The sequence below is a fragment of the Dama dama genome, chromosome X, assembly GCF_033118175.1.
Source record: "Dama dama isolate Ldn47 chromosome X, ASM3311817v1, whole genome shotgun sequence".
Taxonomy (NCBI): domain Eukaryota; kingdom Metazoa; phylum Chordata; class Mammalia; order Artiodactyla; family Cervidae; genus Dama; species Dama dama.
The window spans coordinates 38,692,043-38,707,172 of NC_083714.1; positions in this window are offsets into that span (position 1 = coordinate 38,692,043).

Genomic DNA, 15,130 nt, shown 5'->3' on the forward strand with positions numbered 1-15,130 from the left:
TTTACTGCTACATCATGCAGGAAAGGAAGTCTGTGTAAAATTAAAAAAAAAAAAAAAAAAAACACCTGACTGAGGTCAGAAGAGACCGAGGTAAGGAGGAGGCTACTGCAATAGGAACAGGAGATACGCAAGTGCCTCAAAGGGCAGGCAGAAAGTGTTTTTCTTTTATAGGAACAAGGAACTCTGGCTAGAAAGAACCCATGTGGGGGAGTGGGATGAGCCTGTGGCATAATCAGGCAGTTAATCAAGGAATATCTTTCTTGCTGGTCAGCCGATTCTCAGGAGGGGTTGTTAAGGAGGGGCCGTTCCGCATTCTGAGGCTGAAAGCAAGTCAAAGTTCAGGGATCTGTGTGGAGGAGAGAAGTTTGACTAACGTCTGGTCAAGTCAAACTAGCCAACATTATGTCCAGATTGGCTAATGGAAATAAATGTGCATGTGTGTGTGTGTGTGTGTGTGTGTGTGTGTGTGCACGCCCATGCGTGTGTGTGCATGCAAAGTTGCTTCAGTGGTGTCCAACTCTGTGTGACCCCGTGGACTGTAGCCTGCCAGGCTCCTCTGTCCATGGGATTCTCCAGGCATGAATACTGGAGTGGGTTGCCATGGCCTCCTCTAGGGCATCTTCCTGACCCAGGGATCGAACCCACATCTGTTACATCTGCATTTGCAGGTGGGATCTTTACCACTAGTGCCACCTGGAAGCCCATGGAAAAAATAGTTCAATTCAGTTGATGAGACAGAGAATGGGAATTGGGAGGGTCTGTATCTGGCCTTGTCACAGGTAAAGAAGGGGGCCAGCCCAGGCCTTACCTACATCCTATGGGAATAGACGCTCTTTACAATAAGTCATTTCCTGGAACACAAAAGGGTTGAGGGATTTCTTTCTTTTTTTCCCCAGCTTTATTGAAATATAATTGACATTAAACACTGAATAAGTTTATAAAGTGTACAACATTTTGATTTGGTACACCTATATATTGCAAAATGATGACACCACAGCTTTAGCCAACTCCTCTATCGTGTCACATAACTACTAATTCTTTTTTTTTCTCAGATTTATTTATTTGGCTGTGGTGGGTCTTCATTGGTACATGCGGGCTTTCTCTAGTTTCGGTGAACCAGGGGCTACTCTTCATTGCGGTGCACAGGCTTCTCATTGCAGTTACTTCTCTTGTTGCAGAGCACAGGCTCTAGGCACATGGGCTTCAGTATTTGCAGTGAATGGGCTGAGTAGTTTCGGCTCCCAACCTTTGTTAGTCGAAGGCATGTGGGATCTTCCCAGACCAGTGTCTCTTGCATTGCAAGGTGGATTCTTAACCACTAAACCACCGAGGAAGCCCCTACCATTTCTTTTTGATGGTGAGAACATTTAAGATCTGCTCTCAGCACTTTTCAAGTCAATACAGTATTATGTTAACACAGTTCTATCGGCATTATTAGCTATAATCACCATGTTGTATGTTAGATCCAGAACTCATTGTTCTTAAAACTGGAAGTGTATATACTTTGTGGGACCATTGTATGGAGGATGTGTGGAGGTTCTTGGGCATGTTATAAGGAATGGAGCATTAACCACTGGACCACCAGGGAAGTCCCTGTAAAACCTTTTGATGCAATCTCAGTATGGCCTTGGATGTCACCTTCCTTTCTTTTTTGTTTCAGTCGAGTGCCATTTTGCAAGGTGTGTGTATGGGAGTCACTTACTCCTCTCCTCCCCATTATTGTGTTATCTTTAGCATAAGGAACAGTCTCTCTGGATACAAGAGACCATTAATCAGCTTATCCAGCTGTTTAGTGATCACATAGCTTGGGTAAGGCTTTGGTCGCTGTTCTTCATGACCTACCTCATCCTTAGGGAGCAGAGTTTTAGATTCTTTTTTTTTCCATTTATTTTTATTAGTTGGAGGCTAATTACTTTACAATATTGTAGTGCTTTTTGTCATACATTGACATGAATCAGCCATGGATTTACATGTATTCCCCATAGATTCTTTTTGAGGCCCACTGTGTGTTGTCATCTAAGAATGAGACAATCCATATGTTATGCCATTGCTACGCCCATTTCTTCACTTGAGATGCCCCTCTCTCCACATAATTGAATTCTGTGCAACTTTCAAGGCTCAACTCAACTGCCATGTATGTCTTTAAGTTTTCTCTAATCAGCCCAGACAATAGGAATCCAGCTTCTCTGAAATTCTTTCCCTTTCAAAGTTTAGTTGTTCTTTTTTGTGCTGTGGGTTTTATCAGTTACATGTTTATATATACATCCCAGACTCAAAAGATTATGAGTTGACTGAGTTGGTTGATTACAGTCCGGTCTAGATTGATATCACTGGGAATGAATGAAGAGGAAGAGACGGAGGATTGGTTGGATATGTGGTGGTTGAGGGAGAAGGTTGATGCTACTATTTCAAGCTTGGTAGCCTCACTGACAGAAATAAATCAAGGCCTCTCTTCTGAGGTAGATTATCCACCTTTTGTTGGCTAGTATAGAAGAAGTACTCAGTTAATCCTCATTGAGGCTAACTGAATTCACTTCAGTTGGAACCTTTTCTGTATCCTTCTGATATTTGTTCAAAGTCTGTGTGGTGCTCGCCACGCCATTCTTCTGTTTGGGCTTGCCTTGACAGATATTGCAAGGAATGGGACCCATATAAGTCTGTCATACCATGGTCCCTCTTCTCCATCTGTATCCTCTGTGGATAAATTGTGTTCACATCCACACCCTCCATCCTGCGGCACCTCTCCATACCCCAGCTTCCTCTCTCCCCACTGCCGTCCCTGTGTTCATTTCTGCCCTAGGCTAAAATAGGGGAAAGAAAGGCATCTGGCCCCATGAACAGTGGAGTATTGCATCTTGCCTTGTTCCAATAGCAATAGGAACATCCTCAAATGATGTCTTCCTAATGGGGGATTTCAAGCAGCATCAGAGTGGAAGCCTAAAGGAAGGGCATTTTTTAAGGGCAAGATAGTAAATACTTTAGGCTTTACAGTCCTTTTCACAACTACTGCACTGGACTGCTCTAGTTAGAGATATGTAAATGAACCATCAGGACTTGTATCCCAATAATGTTTTATTTACAAAAATAGAGAGCAAGCCATGTTTAGCCCACAGACTATGGTCTACTGAACTCTGGCCTATAGTCTTACTCTATGACATTCCACTGTTCCTGAAATCTAACACAAAATCAGTGGCCATTTCCTTTCATCTATCTATCCATCTACTTATCTATCAACCCATCTATCCATCTATCTTGCATTTCCATGACAGGAAAATTTGTGATATGCAAGGAAAAGGCAAGGAAGTATGCCTTTCCACTGAGAATCTTGGCTGTGAATGCTATAAGTGCTACCATGGCAGAGATGCCTTCCAGAAGCTTCAGGGGTTGGTGAGCTCTAGACATAGAATTGGAACAGGGAAATAGGAGTAGCTGTCAGATTCCATTCTTGGAAACCTGCTCATTTTATGCAGTAAGTTTTATGCTGCAAAAGCAATTTAACAAACTTATGGGTACCAAAGGGGAAATGTGGTGAGGGGAGGGATAAATCAGGAACTCGGGATGAACATACACACACTACTACCTAGAAGATAGATAAACCAACAAGGACCTACTGTATAGGACAGGGTACTCGACTCAATATTCTGTGATAACGCATATGAGAAAAGAATCTAAAAAGGATGGACGTCTATATACACACATATATAAGTGCATCACTTTGCAGTACATGTGAAACTAAAGTGAAAGTGTTAGTCGCTAACAAGGAGGGCTAACGCCAATGGCCAGCAACTCAGCCCTGCGGAGGGACAGAGTTTGCTGGGGAAGCAGGAGGCCCGCTGTGTGTGGCTTTGTGTCGGGGGGCTCGGCATCAGGCCTGTGGAATCCAAACCTGGGGAAAGCACGTGATCAAAGGGAGTCAGGGCACATGGTGTCCAGGAGGGGACAGCAGCTACTCATCTCCAGGGTGGGCCAGGCCAGAACTGGGAAGTCTCAGGGATCTTACATTCTGGTTCCATGGTTGGGTTTGTGAACCTCCTAGATTCTCTCACATCACAGCTCACAGTGCTAACCCCCATCGACAACTGGAAATGGCAAGAGAACCTCTTTCACCCTCTACTGAGAAAGCTCAACCTGTGTTTACTGTAAGGGAGAAATGCCTAGAGGAACTCTGCCCACTGTCACAGATCAGGTACTGAAGGGTGAATCGGGCTGAGGCACTGCGTTGTTAACCGGCACCGCCCATGTCTTCGTTACTCAGCTTCCCTATGTACCCCCATGTACATTTGAACTTTTTTTTTTTTTTCACATTTGAACTTTTTACAGCAGCAGAAGGATCCCATGTTTCTACCTGATAGATACATCAATCCTTTTATGTGTTCACCATTCCCCCCAAATTAGATAACTCAGTCCCGAGTCATTGCATCCATCATGGGATCTGTTAATTATCCCTCCGATTCAGTCAGGCAGTCATTGAATATTGTTACCTTTAAAAACTAAGTTGTAAAATTAACTTCCAATAACTTGTATATAAAAATAAAAATAGGAAGCAGGATAGAGAAAAAGAAAATGGTTGAGTATATACAAACAGACACACTCATATAATAGACATAGAGAAAATATGCAAAGCTACTATAGACATTGTTTCTGTAACTGGTCTCAAGATTTTTGCTTAATTACAGATTACAATTTTACTTCATCCTTGGTTAAAACCTGAGATGCTTTCGGTTCTTCGCCTGGTGGTGTTACTAAAACTATCTCCCAGGGGTCTGTGTCTTGAATCATTCTACTCTTTGTTTTCCATTACCTTCTACTATTGTGTGGTGGCAAGAGTAAGGGTCCCCCAAAGATGCCCACATCCTAATGCTTAGAACCTGTGACAATACTGTTAGGAGACAAATGGGAATTAAGGGTGCTAATCAGCTGACCTTCAGATAGGGAGATTATGTTGAATTATCTTGACTTAGTCTCACCATGATTCTTAAAAGTGGCAAAGGAATGTAGGCGAACCAGAGATGGCAGTGTGAGGACTCAGTGCAGCATTGTGGGCTGTGAAGGTAGAGGAATGAAGCCATGAGTCAAGAAATGTGGGTAGCCTCCAGAAGCTGAGAAAGAAGACAGACTGTCCCCTTAGAGGATCTGGAAGGATTGTAGACCTGCCAACATCTTGATTTTAGCCCAGCGATGCCTCTCTTGGACTCCTGACTGCCAGAATTCTAAGGTAATAAATTTGTGTTGCTTTAAGCCATTTAGTTTTGTAGTAAGTTAAATTTTTTAAAATTTATTTTTAGCTGTGCTGGGTCTTCGTTACTACACTTTTCTCTAGTTGTGGGGAGCAGGAGCTACTCTTCTCTTGTTGTGGAACATGGGTTCTAGAACACAGGCTCAGTAATTGTGGCACACAGGCTTAGTTGCTCCATAGCACGTGGGATCTTCCCGGACCAGGGATCAAACTCATGTCCCTTGCACTGGCAGGCAGATTCCTTACCACTGTACTAACAGGGAAGCCTTGTGGTTAATTTTTTAAAGAAGCAGTAGAAAACTAATACAGAGTGTCAAAGAAAGTTTTTATATCCACAGATTATCCAGAAACCTGATCTGTAAAATAGAGAACCAATTAAAATCCATAATAAGTAGTCACTGAGTCACTTAAGAATTTTTAATTTTTGTTTGAAATAACAGTGTAATAGGTAGACAGTGTACAGCCACTCATTGTGCACCAAGAATTTCTTCTCACAGAACAGTGATGGATTCCACCCAAACTATCTGTCCCAGAGGACAGAGCCTTACTCTCATGGATACCACAACCTTCTTCGCCTATTCATTTGCCCTGCATCTGCAAGTGCAACAAGCTGAAGAGCAGCATATGCAGAATGTACAATACTCTATACTCCACACCAAAAAATTTTAATCTCTTAAAACTACTAGCATCTTCATTCTCCTTTCAAAAGAAAATTACTTTCCCTCACTCTTTGCAAAACTCTTGCTTTGATGCCAGCAAAAATAGGTTCAGATTTAACTATTTTATTAGAAGCAAAAAATCTGAAATTGGGAAAACAGAGTGTCACTCTCTTCCTCTAAATCTAATTCCTCTAAATTCATCCTTCAACTGCTCCAGCTGCTGAGGTGCTACACAAGTTGAAGAAATCTCATTATTGTGTCTTCAACACCTTCCACAGAGATAATTAATTCAACCTAGGAAACATCCCCCTGCCAACCTCAGCAATCTTTAGCTTCCATTCAGACCTCTTTTTAGACACGCTGTGTTCTGAACAAACTTATTATCCCAAACTTTAGAATCTGGTTTTTCTCTCAGAGGCCAGTTTTAAACTTTCTCACACCACTGATTCTCATTCACCTCTTTTAAGGACCTCCAGAATGGACAGCATCAACATGCTCTTGGATTAGTACAGCCATACTAGAACCATATCCCATCCACAAGGGGGGCTCACCCATGCTGGAAAAGGTGGGACTGAAAGTTCAGTCCTTTTATGTGATGTAAGAAAGTCTCTCAGTACAAATCATTTGTTAATAGCAAAGGTACAAGGCATTACATGTTCACTGCCTAACCTAAATTTTTAAGCACAAGCTTAATATCAGAATTACTAAATCCCTGAATTACATGGCACTTCAACAGAATATGACCACCTCAGGATCCATGAGGCTTTTACCAAGAAGCAGATCATATCCAGGCACAGGTTTTTTGACACTGTATCAAATCAGTAACAAGACTTTGAAATCCTACAAGTACATTTTAAAGCATGTATGAAAAAAAATAAAATAAAGCATGTATGGTTTACTCATTGAGGAATAAGGCCACCATACTATAAAGTAAGTAAAAGAAATCTGGAATTAGTCTTATAAAGTTGAGTGAAGCTTGGTCAAGACTTCAGGTAAAGTTCTGGTCACAAACATTCCTTTTAGGCAGTGCAAGTGTCCCTCTGAAGAAAATGGCATGGTGGTCTGAGATAACCAAGAACACTGTGCCAGCAGACAAACAGGAAAACGTGTTGAATTTCTTGCGGGCAAATCAACTTCTCCATTCTCAGGGTTTAAGCTTGATGGTATATAGCCCTTTTGGCATTAAGGAAAAGTTAAGCAAACAATCTGTAGACTTGATAGGGTGTTCAGTCTCATCTATGTACGCCCAAGAGGATGCATAAACTACAGGCTTCATTTAGAATTTATTGCCAGGGCCCTAGCAACTATTGTTTCATTGCCAGGACTTCAGCAACTAGTTTTTTCATTAGTTTCGCCAGAACTACAGAAACTGCTTTTTCCCATCAAACTGCTGAATCTGATCAGCAGAAGAGTAATTTTGTGTCTTTTGATGTTAATATTAATACGCTTACAAAGGAAAGGTATGAATGAATATAAGAAAAAATGTGATCAAACTCCTTTACAAAATATAAACAATTCAAATATACAACAGGAAAATACACCAAGATACTCTACACACTATGGTAGTGATTCTCCAACTTTCTGGAAGCTCGCCATCAAACTGCCGCCTCTCTCCTCAGTTTTGGAATTAGTGGGTCCATGGTGGAATCAAGAAACCGCATTTCTCACAAGTCCTTCCATGTTCCTTGTAGTACTGGTTTGAGGACCACACTCAAAATTCACTGCATTAGTAGAATATGGAAAGCACAGTTCTAGTCTAGTAGGGGAGATGAATATTTATCAGCCAGAACTGTGGGCTAAGGTATCTCTATCAGGGTTAGAACAAAGATTTATTTTCAAGTAAGTGTTTCTGCTTGAACTTTGGTCCCGGATGCTAGTTGCTCCTTTGTGCTTGGCTAGAGCTGAAAGTTTTCCTTCCATGGAGAAAGTCATAGCCAGAGAGGCAGTCAAGCAGATTTGTGCAATTTAAGTCTGTATTTCTTCCTACTCTTGAGAGGTCTTCCATGCCTCTGTGCTTTAAGGTGGGGAGCTCTCCCTTTCCAACAGCTCTTCAAAGATCTCATTATGCATGTAAAAGAAAACATACCCGGAGGAAAGTCTAGCTTTTTGCATTGTGGCCTCTTCGATATTTGACACCTGCAAATCACTGAAAGTGAACCACTCCTGCCTCACAAAGTCGAAGGCATCGCAGATATAATGGCCTGAATTTAGGCTCTTCCCAAGATGGCTGAGAACACCAATGAGCCGGTAGGCCTGAGGATCTTCCATCCCAGCTTCTCCTTTTGGTTTCTTGGATGCAGTTTCTCTCTTCTCTCTACTTAAAGAGCCCTTTTTTCCAGACTTTTTTCTGTGACCCGATGCACCTGGGGAGTTCACCTTGGTTCCATGGACGCCTGATTCCTTTGATCTGAGTTTCTCTGTGCACTTTTGCTTTCGAATCTTTGGCTTTGGAAAGCTTTGAAGCAGTGCCAGCCAAAGGGCTTGTTCATAGATTTTCATCCTTTCTTCATCTGGGGTCTGTTCAGCCACTGAGGAAAGTTCTTCTGAAATTTTGGCTTTTTCATCGTTATCTTTGGTGGTCTTAGCCACAGCCTGAAAATCTGCAAAGATATTGATTCTCTCGTCCAGTAGTTTTGGATTTTCAGGCACTTTCTGACATATATCTGGGTTGCTGATGGTTATATCTCTCAGAGGAAATGAGCCATCTTCCATATTCATCATTAAGGCCATAGCTAACAGCTCTCTTGCAATGATTATTGCATCTTCTGAGTCTGCCCATGCGGAATCTAGTATCTTTACTACAGAGTATTTTCCGTGGTCTTTTTGTTTCTCTTCTTCTCTCGAACCTTCATGATGAACATCATCTTTTTGTGGTTCGGACTCTTCATCTGGTACAATGTGTGAAGGCAAAGAACCCATGAATTCCAAGGTCATCTTTGCTGAAGCTCGCAACTTACTGATAGCTGTAGAATTTATGTTTCGAAAGATTTTTAAAACTTTGAGATTCGTAAGATGTGTTTTCTTGTTTAAAGGAAATGGTGGTCTGGTATTTTCATTGCAATGGGAAGATATCTTTAAATTTTTGGAAATAATGACTTCATGGTCATCCTTCTTTAAGGGCCGAAACTCAATAAAGTTATAGCGCTTCAGATGAACAATAAAGACCCTAGGTAGCCTACTGAATTTATACATTTTAGAAGATTTCCTGTGTTTACACTGTTCACATGTATACTCAAGATTTTCTGTTGCAAAGAAAAGATCAAAACTAGACTGAATAGAAAATGGAAGTGCTTGCCGTTCCTGGGGAAGGTTGATGGAGAGGTAATTGCTCAATTCTGTCTTAGAAACAACGTGCCCACAGGCTTTACAAGTGATGGAGCACAGCAACTCAAACTCGAAATTAGTGACGACAGGACAAAAGAGGGCTTGCTTGGCTGCACTGCCAACCAAAAACGGTTGAGGTAAATTTTCTTTCTCAGATTTAACTTCAGTCTTCCCAATTGTGTTTAATTTTTGCATGTTTTCTTTCATCTGATTTAAATAATGACCTAAGAACTCATGGGCATCATTCTGCTTGTTGCCAGAGAATATCTCTGCAACTGCTGAAATGGTATTTTTAACATTCTCAAGTAACCTCTTTTTGATATTTACGTTATAAATATCTCTCAAGACAAACAGCTGTGCCAAGCACATGCTAAGTGCATCAGGCGGAATTTTACACCATGGGAAACTCCGACTGAGCAAGTCATCAGCAAATGATGGAATCAAAAATAAAGACTGTATAACTGAATTCATGTAACAGGTATTTCCCAAATTGGGGAGGCCTTGCCATAGTTTCTCTGGGTAGTAGTCAAGAGTCAGTTTGAGTCTGTCCGAAAGCGGGTCATTCTTATCATACTTTGGAAATGTGAAATATATATTCTCAGATAGTTTTGGGAAAAGATTAGTGCCATGTAGGTAAGGACTGGTCTTAAATAAAAAGTCTAAATCTAATTTATTCTCCTGTTTTAACCCTTTTAACTTCAGTTCCTTCTTCTCACTGTGGCTTACATATCTTAATGGGTGTGTCTTGGATCTCCTCTTTCTCACTGAGCTACTCTCTTTTTGGGAATCCAGTGAGGCCTTCTTCATTCTCTTCCCATATCCATCTTCTAATAACTGTTCATAGGTAGATGTTGGTGATTCTGATGAAGATGAAGGTGAACGCTTCTTTTCTTTCTTAAAAGACCGACTACCTGACTTCTCACCCACTTTTTGAAATGAAGTCTCATCAACTGTCTTCTGTACTGTTGTGCTGGCAAAGGCACTGCTATCCACATGAGGTCTTATGGGTGGTGGAAGATCATCTTGATGGACTCTATCCAGGAATGCCTTCAATTTTTTGACATCTGTAGAGGATGTTCCTTCCATAAACAAGAAGCTATTATCTTGGAAAGTTAAATACAGGTGATTCACTTTTTCTCCATAGGATCTCATGATCACGCTTTTAATATTATTATTTAGTTCAAAAGTTGTGCTTTCTCCATTACCGAAATAGACCACCAATCTAGTTTTCTTCTTTTTTCCCGCTGCTTCAACAATTGCTTCCTTCGGCTTAGGCATCCCATTCTTCCTGGTCCATATTTGGACAAAACCATGTGCTACCACAGGAACCATGGTTTTTCTACAAATAAAATACACCTATCTTGAATTATTGACAATCTTAACGTTCCAATATGTTGGCAAGTTCGCCTCTGGAGACAACACCAAAGAAATAGTTCTTTAGTTCTGATCCTGTTTCAAGTGTTTATCCTAGAGTCTCTTCGGGCTCTGGATAATCCAGCTCTCTAGTGATAAAACCAGTATGCTTCAAGAGCTATCCACGGTTGCATGAGGGCAGAGTCTTGATTCCCAAAGCAAGGCCTCTATGGAAAAATAAATCAAGAAAAATTATTTAAGTTATCAGAGAAATGCCTGGATAGACTTCAAACCTTACTCTCACACTAAATCTCTTTTCCACTGCAATACTAGATTCTATCCTGATTAATTTCCACACTTCAACTGAAATCATTAAACACTTGGAAGACTTTCAGTACATAGCTGAAGGGCATAATGAACAGTGTCTCAAGTGTATGTATATGATATGCTAATCCCCCTGTAACAGAATGACCCCACAGGCCAACCACAATAAGTGAATAAGAAAGTGAGAGGCCCTATGCAGCCCTCAACCCAATAACAGATGGACAGTTGAATCTACTTCCTTCCAAATCCTGTTATGTTCCTTTCTTACATGTAGCACCAGAGTAAGTCCATACATTCTACCCCATGTAGGGTGGGGGCCTAACTACCACTGCTTAAAGCAGGTGTCAAAGAATTGACTAACTCCAGCTCTGGCCACAGGGTCCATATAACCTTAGCTAGCTCCCTGTACTCAGAACCAGCCAGGAAGGATTAGATGTACTTAATCACTCAAAAATTTAAATTTCTGAATAACTCTGTAGTGAACCAATCTGAATTAATGAATAGCTCAGCACTTAGCACTACAAATGTTTTTTATCAGAAAGCATATGTCCAAGAATTGATTGGAAATTATGTTTTCTCCCTACATAGTTAAATATTATTCCTGAATCTTGTCTATGTTATTAACTTGCTCAACAAACCCTATCTTTATGAATAATACTAAATGAACCTTCTGCTTGATTCCTATCCACACTATCAAAAACTCAAAATTGGTGAAGCATACATTAATGAGATTTTTGTTTTATCAAGTATTTTATCTATCAACCTACGTTTACTAAAGTAGGGATTGCACTCATCCATATAAAAAAGTGCATATGAATCCAAGCGAGAATGATTATGCTTATCATGGTGGAAATGGGGCCATAAAAACTCTGAAGCACAACTGCAAATTCAAGTGCTTGGATTATTTATAGTTCACAGTCCTACTATTGGTGCTAAGTAAGAGTTTAAACTATTCCTCTCCACAAAAAGTCTTCATTGCTCCTATTTCAACCACTTGAGAGAAACTACAACCCCAGAACCACTTCTAGTTTGCATTTCAAAATGCTGTGATCCCAGTTGATCTGTATTTATCAAAAATGGTTATTCATTCTTTCAAATGATAGCCAAGATGATCTAGACTCTCATGGCATTTCCACTCTTTGCTTTCAGAAACACAGTGTAGAGATGTGTTTCCAAAACAATGGCTTTACTTGTCATACTTCTTCCCAGTTCAACTTGCTTCCATTTCATTCCCAAATAAAGCAGACTTCTTTGAGTCCACCGAGCACTGGAAATGAAGATTAAGGACTGTGTTGCTGATACAGTTTAATGGTCACTGCTCACTTCCTAGCACCTCTTTAGCTTAAATCTCCTTTCTCGATTCTGCCTCATTACTCAAAGGCTTTTAGGGTTTCCTCTGATTGGTAGGTTTGGGGGAAGATTTTACACTAAAATGTATCAATTCTTTAAAACTCATCTGGAGAGAACTTTGTGACTATTCTATACAGCCTAAAGTAAACTTCAGCAGTATGATACTCTTCCTCCTTGGCCAGCCCCTCACCAAATTCAAAACATATGGATGACAACTACATTTAAAAGTTATTAAAGTCAAGGTGCTTTTCTCTCATTTTGGTCCACAAACTCAGTACATTAAGTTTGATTAATCATCTACTAGTGCAACACACTGGGCTAGCAGCTGATCTCAAAGTATAGCCAGAAACCCATAAAGTTGCACTACTCCTACATATTTGGAGACATGGCCTACAGTGTCAAGAACTTGATCCAAAGGTAGAAACACTCCAGGTAGAAATGTCTGCTTTGTTGTTACTCTACTAATTCACTTTACATTGATCTTCTTGGTCACTGAGTATTTGCTAAGCACCTGTCTTATGCTGATTATGAGCTCCTGAGTGTCTGCTTCATGCCAAGTACTGTGTCAGTGTTCTCAGGGACAAAAGGATGTGAGCACTCACTGTCACTAAACATCTTAGACTCCAAACATCACTGCGTAAACATCACAGTTAAAGGGGCCTTGCTTCCAGTGGGAGAATCTGGGAAAATATCCTTTCACTGCCATTTTCTTGAGCTTAACACATACCACAGGTGGAAGCTGTATTTTGTAAAAGAGAAGATCACCTGGACTGAGATTTCTCAAGCCCTACCCACAACTCTGCAAAATGATGAGGCTCAACCTACTGTTTTGCAGAGCAAATAAGAAACTGGTCCTTGGGAAGAATGCCTGCAAACTTGAGAACCTGGAAACCCAGGTTATTCATTCTATAGTAAGATAATATAATGAGGACTTGTGAGGCTTTTAAAGTATTTACCCTCTGTATCCCTTATTCCCACCATTCATGCTGTCATTATTTCAAGAATTCAAAGGGAGAGAACAAAGGCAAACCTGGCATAGGGGGAGAAATCCTGCCCAGTTACTCAAGCAAGCCTTACTGGATAGAAATGATGCAGGACCCATGAGGTGGTGCGCTAGGCACTGAATGCGCTAAGCAGGGAAGATGGGGGCCGGGTACCACCAGAGGTTTCCAGTGACTCCTAGGTATCTCCACAAAGCCCGACCAGGGGCTTAAAACACCCAACAACTTCAACTCACACTTACTTTAAACTAAACATAGCTTACTGTCCTAGGATAAGCCAAATACACTATCAGGGCCAGTAAGATAACTGAAAAATGATCATCTTTTTCCTTTGAGGACTCTATGCTATAAGACTATGATTCTAGGTAGAATATACTTAATAAGCACATTGAATTTCCCAAGACAGTGCAAAATAAAAGGTATTTCCCCCACCAATTAGATGACATGTTTTAATCTGGGCTTAGCAACCATGGTCACCATACAAAAAAACACGGTTATGAATATATTTGTTTTGGCAAATGGGAAGAGGGGATTTTCAAAACCCAACAGGCATTCCTTATTCATTCATTCCTGAAACAAACTTGTATGGCACATTAGCAAGCATTGGATTAAGCACTAGCTATAGAAGAATGGGAAAAAAAAAACCCCAAGATTTCATAAAACCTTCATTCTAGCAGAGGGATAATAATATACAAACATAAAATACACAGAATACCAGATGGTGGTAACTGTCGAAGAAAACATAAAGTTAAGAGGACAGGGTGTGCCCCAGGCTTGATGGGGATGTACTTGCTGCCTTCCCTAGAGTGGCCCGAGAAGCCCGGACTGATAAGGATGACATCACATAGCAAGGCCTTGAAGGAAGTGAGGAAGCAAACACTTAGATGCAGGGTGGTCCAGGCCCTCAGGTATGCTTAACACGTTATAAACAGAAAGCAGATCAGCATGGCTGGAGATCAGTGAAGAAACTTCAAGATAGAAGAGAAAGAAGGTGCAAACGTTTTGTAAACAAGCAAACCAAGAGAGTGAGTGGCCTGGTAAACTTGCTGAGCAGCACAAAGGGTCCACCTTCAGGCTAGTGGTTGTGAATTTACAGCAAAACCAATGGGTGTGTTTTGAGTTTTTCTGCAGCTATACCTAGCTGTCCGGCTGCCACGATGCAGATGTGTAATAGACAGAGTTATGAATTTAACTTTGCTCAAGATTTTGCCATTAATAACCAAGTAAGAAGGAAATAACTAACCTAGACAGCATATTAAAAAGCAGAGACATTACTTTGCCAACAAAGGTCCATCTAGTCAAAGCTATGATTTTTCCAGTAGTCATGTATGGATGTGAGAGTTGGACCATAAAGAAAGCTGAGCGCCGAAGAATTGATGCTTTTGAACTGTGGTGTTGGAGAAGACTCTTAAGAGTCCCTTGGACTGCAAGGAGATCCAAGCAGTCCATCCTAAAGGAGATCAGTCCCGAATATTCATCAGAAGGACTGATGTTGAAGCTGAAACTCCAATACTTTGGCCACCTAATGCGAAGAACTGACTCATTTGAAAAGACCCTGATGCTGGGAAACACTGAAGGCAGGAGGAGAAGGGGACGACAGAGGATGAGACGGTTGGACGGCATCACCAACTCAATGGACACGAGTTTGAGTAAACGCCAGGAGATGGTGATGGACAGGGAGGCCTGGCGTGCTGTAGTCCATGGGGTCGCAAAGAGTCGGACACAACTGAGCGCCTGAACTGAACTGAACTGAAGAAGGAAAAGTCAGGTGTCAGAAGGGAGTGATTATAAATATGGACTAGAAAGGGCGAAATGGGAGTGGAGAACAGAAACATGGAGACATAGCCTAAATCTCAGGAGACAGTGGGGGTGGGGCTGGGGGT